This window comes from Aegilops tauschii, unplaced genomic scaffold (genome assembly GCF_002575655.3).
Source record: "Aegilops tauschii subsp. strangulata cultivar AL8/78 unplaced genomic scaffold, Aet v6.0 ptg001038l_obj, whole genome shotgun sequence".
NCBI classification, from domain to species: Eukaryota; Viridiplantae; Streptophyta; class Magnoliopsida; order Poales; family Poaceae; genus Aegilops; species Aegilops tauschii.
In genome coordinates this window covers 6,488-13,088 of record NW_027333250.1, presented here as the reverse complement: position 1 = coordinate 13,088, position 6,601 = coordinate 6,488, and the positions used below count along the sequence as shown (strand labels likewise).

General features: G+C 34.0%; 2 non-coding genes across 2 annotated transcripts; both read left to right on the top strand.

Moving 5' to 3' along the window:
* The first annotated feature begins 2,725 nt into the window (after nt 1-2,725).
* TRNAP-UGG (transfer RNA proline (anticodon UGG)) lies at nt 2,726-2,799 on the top strand. Its single transcript has one exon. It is a non-coding gene; the product is annotated as a tRNA-Pro (tRNA).
* A 139-nt stretch (nt 2,800-2,938) lies between these two features.
* On the top strand, nt 2,939-3,012 carry TRNAW-CCA (transfer RNA tryptophan (anticodon CCA)). The gene has a single exon. It is a non-coding gene; the product is annotated as a tRNA-Trp (tRNA).
* The last annotated feature ends 3,589 nt before the right edge of the window (nt 3,013-6,601 follow it).

The window sequence follows — 6,601 nt, the reverse complement described above, 5'->3', positions numbered from 1 at the left end:
GAAAGAAAGGGCTCCGGTGTATAGAGAGGGCCTCACCGTTTAAAAGGGAACCATAGAAACGATGGAACCCACTATTTTTTTTAGTATTATTAGAATGAATTTGTTATTTCGTATAGAAATAACTGAACGGAGTGGAATAAAAAATCGTGGTTGGGAAGGTTACTATAGCAAAAGCCATTGGAATTAATATTTTATATATCGGAATAATTAGTTTTGTTATTAATGAGAAAAAGGGTGGCTAAAAGAAGAGAAATCATTAGTTATTCATTAAGGTTAATTTGATTCAATGACCAGAGTTCCGCGAGGATATATAGCCCGGAGACGACGAACAAAAATGCGTTCATTTGCCTCAAACTTTAGAGGGGCTCATTTAAGACTTAATCGAATGATTACCCAACAGGTAAAAAGAGCTTTTGTTTCCTCTCATCGAGATAGAGGTAGGCAAAAGAGGGATTTTCGTCGTTTGTGGATCACTCGGATAAACGCAGCAACGCGGGTATATAAAGTATTCGATAGTTATAGTAAATTAATACACAACCTGTACAAGAAGAAATTGATTCTTAATCGTAAAATGCTTGCACAAGTAGCTGTATCAAATCCAAATAATCTTTACACGATTTCCAATAAAATAAAGATCATCAATTAAAGGTATAAATAAAGTAATATACTGGAATAATAAAAGATGAATTCCCGGAGTTCCCTCTCCGGGAAGATACAATAAATTAAGATTAAGTGGTAGGAATCAACGAGCTGGATTACTTTCTTTATAATATATATAGGTCTGGCCCTTTCGAATTCGAATAAAACATCAACAATCGGAACTTAAGTTCCGGTTGTTGTTTCTTAAATTTTGGTTGTTGTTTCTTAAGTTTCGATTGGAATTGTACTTTTGCGTTAATTGAGGAATATGTCTATTTTTTCTGGGTCTAGAACCTGTAATTATTGAAATTGACTGGGCTTGAAATTGCTTTTCGTTCTCATAGTTACGAAACGGTAAGAAAGATAAAATACGAGCCTGTTTTATAGCAAGAGTAATTAATCGTTGTTGTTTCAAGGTTAATCTATTTATTCGTCTCGATAATATTTTTCCTTGTTCACTAATAAATCTATTAATTAAACTCATGTTTCTATAATCAATTCGATCTCCCGGGCCAATCCGGGGACGCCTACGAAAAGGTTGTTTAGATTTACGAAAAGGTTGCTTGAATTTACGAAAAGTTTGCTTGGATTTACGAAAGGGTTGCTTGGATTTATTAAAAGTTTGCTTGGATTTACTAAAGGGTTGCTTAGATTTAAGAAAAGGTTGTTTAGATGTATACATGATTTATTCCTTATTTAAAATTTGAAAATTTGAAAATTCACTTCTTTATTTTATTAATTTAGGATCCAGAAGAAGTAGTTTTTCTTTGATCCATATCTTATTTGATTCATATTATAGTATATGAATACCCTCTATACATATGAAATAATATCTACCGGAAATCAGATGAGTTGATTTGTATTTTGTATTCTATACTATGTTTTCTTTATATATTAAATATGAAGTTCTTACTCTTTCTGTTGTTTGGAAAGATCGAACACACGATGTTCCTATTTCTTTATTTCGTGATGAGTCGTATGCTTGCGACAATAACGACAAAATTTTTTGAATTCTAATTGTCCGGGTGTATTGTGGCGATTCTTTTGAGTACTATATCTAGAAATCCCCGTCGATTCCTCATTGGCACCTTTTCGAACACAACTGATGCATTCCAAAATAACTCTGATTCTAACATCTTTTCCCTTGGCCATGAACCTCCTTTTCTTTTTGGATTGACTTAACTTAATTCTTCTACTTATTCTTTTATTCTTCTATTTTGAATCCGAAGAAGAAGAATAAAATTCATTAGAATAATTTTTTTTTATTCTTAAATTAAGTAATAAAAAATAGAGAAATAATTAAAGAATACAATCCTTGTCGAATTAGCAAAGATTTTGGTTCGAAATCCTTTCATTTAATTAGCCAGCCCCACCTTTTCTATGCTCTGATTTCTGAGGCCTTATTTAGCTTGGGTACCCCTTTAAATTGAATTTCTATTTTCAAAAATGGGGTTTACAAAATTTTTAATGACTCTGAGGTTCAACCCAATCCATCTTTTCTTTCTTTTTCCTTCCGATACTAAAAAAAGATTGAAAAGGATCAAATTTTGTCATATCACGAAGAAATCTATCCCTCCCATAGCAATAACTAGAATTAAAAAAAAGGGAATGACAAAGCATCTGGGAATAAACGATTAATTTCTATCAATAAACCTGCTAAAGCACCAAACCATAGAGTACTTAGCACGGGTGCTACAGAGATATGTTTTTATATCCCGCATTGAAAATCCTCCTTCCTTGTTGGAATACATATATGATCATAAACTCTTGCCCAAGATTGTTATGCTATATATAAAATGAACCATATCGACGAAATTTTCCTATCCCTAAAAAAGAAAAAGATGACCCCTTCTTCCTATATATTAGCAAGGAAAAGTAATCCTTCTTTTATAGGCGAAATTATATTGGATTTTATATGTATATAATTCCTTAATTATATGAGACCAAAAAGAAGAAATGACACGAGGGTTCTATATATAGATAGAGAAAGAAAGAAGAAGAAAATAGAAAGAAGAAGAAAATTATGATGTGGAAAAGAAGACAGGAATTGTGTACAATGGCATTGTACAACAATTTAATTTGGAAAAGGGATGTAGCGCAGCTTGGTAGCGCGTTTGTTTTGGGTACAAAATGTCACAGGTTCAAATCCTGTCATCCCTACCTATTACTTCTTTCTTCTTTATAGGCAGTAGCGACGAGATCAATTAAAGTAAAGTGGGTATAACTTGAATTTGTGGAGACTATACGTACGTGAGATACATTAGGAATAGAAAAAGATTTTCTTTTTGAATGAATGAAAGCGCTCTTAGTTCAGTTCGGTAGAACGCGGGTCTCCAAAACCCGATGTCGTAGGTTCAAATCCTACAGAGCGTGATTCCATCTATTTTATGTCGAAGCAGAGTAAAATAACTTAACAAAATTGAATTGTAACTCCAATTTCAATTTGACCTCCTCTCTGGTCTGGAGGAGGTCAATCAAAAAAAAATGACTCAATCAAAGATCCAACTGATCCCCACGCCTGTATTGCAAATACGCAGTCACGAATAATCCCGCTAAAGTAATAGGAATTAGGCCTAAGACGATTCCAAATAGAAAAACTTCAATCATTTCGATTTGTTCGAGGGGATAAAAAAAGAGGTACGATCTATCCCTAAATAGTACTCTAAATTATCCACGAATCTCAATGACCAAGAAAAGAATTCCTAATTAGTCTGGAAAAGAGTCGTAGAATGCCAGGAATCCCAAAGAAAGATTTTTCTTTTCTGAATTATAATTATTCAGTCAATTCAAATAAGGCGTATCTTGTTCAAGCCAATAAATAGAGCTGGGGTTATAGTTAAAGCAGCCAGTAGAAAACCAAAATAACTAGTTAAAGTAAGCATGAAAGAGTTAAATTCCATTTATTTTTTTTTACTACACTACATATGTTGGTAAAGCATTTACCTAAGTTATGGAAAATTCAGAATTCATCAGTTATTTTAGATAATACTAAAAAACAAGGTAGAGTAAGATACAGAAGTGTAAAAGAAAGTGGATTCATCAGATGATACATGAGTCCCTAATTCCGAATCAAGAGATTTGTTGTGGAATTTGTCAATTGAGTAAAGTAATAATATTAAGAACTAGATCATCTAACCCCATTGAATTTCATTTTTTCATTCAATTTTCAGGGAAATTTTTGAATAAGAGATAAATAAACAATTGAATTTGAAAAAAAAACTTCTTTCTATTTTGGATAATTTCTTTTTCAATAGGACCCTCGTTTTGGAGTGAACGATCGAATATTCCCCTATTCCTTCTTATTTTAACTGATTGTATTCCATATGGAATAAGAGGAGAACAAAAGCATTCCACGACCTGCCAAGGGGCTGTTAAAAAAAAAAAGAAAGCTCTTCCTTGAATTTACTTTATTTTTATTCCTTTTTCGAACTCCAACCAAAGTAGATTCGAAGACGAGTCACTTCAATTATCCTTTTAAGTTCTATTCTATCTTCTGTCTTTCCCTATTTCATCTCGTAAAGTTCCGCGCTCGCAGTTTGGTCAAGAAAGTTAGACCTAATCCAACAAACAATACAAGGATGAATTACGAATTATGAAAGGATAGATTTCACATATACTTGTCCTTGTATTGTGTCAGTATGAGAATATCCTTCCTAAATTATTTATCCAAACCTATTGATCATTAACTTAGATTTTCCCAAGATTTTGGCTGCTATTCCGAATTACTCTATATATTCCGAAGCCAATGAAAAGTAAGTAGAACCTACAAAAATGGGGTTTTCTATTGATGCCTTGAATAACATATAGCTTACCTATAGACAAAAAAAATAAAAAAGTAATTATGTTTCGGAACCAGGCAAAACCAGATTGCTGTGCCATAGGAAGGATAGCTATACTAATTCGGTATACTCAAAATACACCTTTGGTACAAAATTGACAATCTCACAAGGATGAAATATCAGTAATTTTCTATTTACTGGTCGATCCCATCTTTTACGGAATCAATTCCTTTTTTGAATGTACAAAAATTTTGGGAGTTCAGCATGTCTGGAAGCACGGGAGAACGTTCTTTTGCTGATATTATTACCAGTATTCGATACTGGGTTATTCATAGCATTACTATACCTTCCCTATTCATTGCGGGTTGGTTATTTGTCAGTACGGGTTTAGCTTATGACGTGTTTGGAAGTCCTAGGCCAAACGAGTATTTCACGGAAAGCCGACAAGGAATTCCGTTAATAACCGACCGTTTTGATTCTTTAGAACAACTCGATGAATTTAGTAGATCCTTTTAGGAGGCCCTCAATGACCATAGATCGAACCTATCCTATTTTTACAGTGCGATGGCTGGCTATTCACGGACTAGCTGTACCTACTGTTTTTTTCTTGGGATCAATATCAGCAATGCAGTTCATCCAACGATAAAACAAATTCCAACTATAGAACTATGACACAATCAAACCCGAATGAACAAAATGTTGAATTGAATCGTACCAGTCTATACTGGGGTTTATTACTCATTTTTGTACTTGCTGTTTTATTTTCCAATTACTTCTTCAATTGAGAGAAAGAAAGAGACTAATAAGAATTCTCTTATCCCATTTGGAAGGATACCATCCTTATAACTACCCATGACTGTTTTTGTCTCTAGCATGACCAATTGATAAAATGTGGAGGAAAGTAGGGGAAATGGCCGATACTACTGGAAGAATTCCTCTTTGGCTGATAGGTACTGTAGCTGGTATTGCTGTGATTGGTTTAGTAGGTGTTTTCTTTTATGGTTCATATTCTGGATTGGGTTCATCTCTATAGTAATCGGAGGGACCAGATTGTAAACATGAAAAAGTAGGAGCTTAGCGGGTCCTTACCCCCCTTTATCTGATTAGAGCGGAAAGGACCCGCGGAATTTTTACTCTTATAACGCGAATTGAATCTATTCGATTCACTCTTATGAAGCAACAAGAAAAAGAGATCACTCGAGGATCCAATATCTTATTCCACGAAGGAAGTATCCTGAAAATCCTTGATTTAGTTTCGAGTAATAAACTAATAAAACCTTAATCAAAACTATTCAACTAGCCTAAAAATAAAAAAAACCTTCAATGGAAGAGTTTACTTTTTTTTTGCAAAATTTCTGTAAATTTGAAGTTGAACTTAATTAAACAAGCCAAGCAATTTGCTCACAATCACAAGAAATTTTTCCCCCGCCATATTTTCTTCCCCTCTGTTTGTCCACTACCTCGGCTAAACCTAAGCAAAAGAAAAAGAGGTCCAAGAGACAGACCCGAATAAAGAAGAAATAGTAATCTTTGACGAATTAGGAAGAAAAAGGATTCTTATTTTGATACAAGAAGAATCGGCACAAGAAAAAGCCTTTTTCTTGTGCCGAATAGACGATTAAGAAGACCTGCAATCCCTCCGAAAAGGAAGAAATTTTAATTTTATTGTTCTCGCCTTTGCCTTGGATTCTCTTCTTTTGCATGGGATATAAATAAGGAATTCCAGACATCTCATAAACAAAAAGCAGTCTAAACAAAAAAAGGATTTCCAAAATAGATCATAGATAATTCTAGCAATTGCCAATAAATCGAGGCTTTTTACCAACTTGATGGTAAGAAATCCCGGGACCTAGAAATTCATTTCGTACAATTGAACCTTTTCAAACTGTTTCTTTTTGAGAACCAAAAAAACTTGTGCCAAAATAACGGATGCGAAGAAGAACAAAAGGCCTTGGACACGTAATGGATCCTGAAGCACGATTTCTGCGTCCCCCTGACCAAAACCTCCCACATTAGGATTGCTTGTTAATGGTTGATCAAGCTTGATGGATTCCCCCTCTGAAACAAGAAGTTCTGGTCCGGGAGGTATAATATCAATCACTTGGCGTCCATCTGATGCATCAACTATGGATATTTCATACCCCCCCTTTTCTTTACGTAGTATTTTTCTTACTATACCTGTT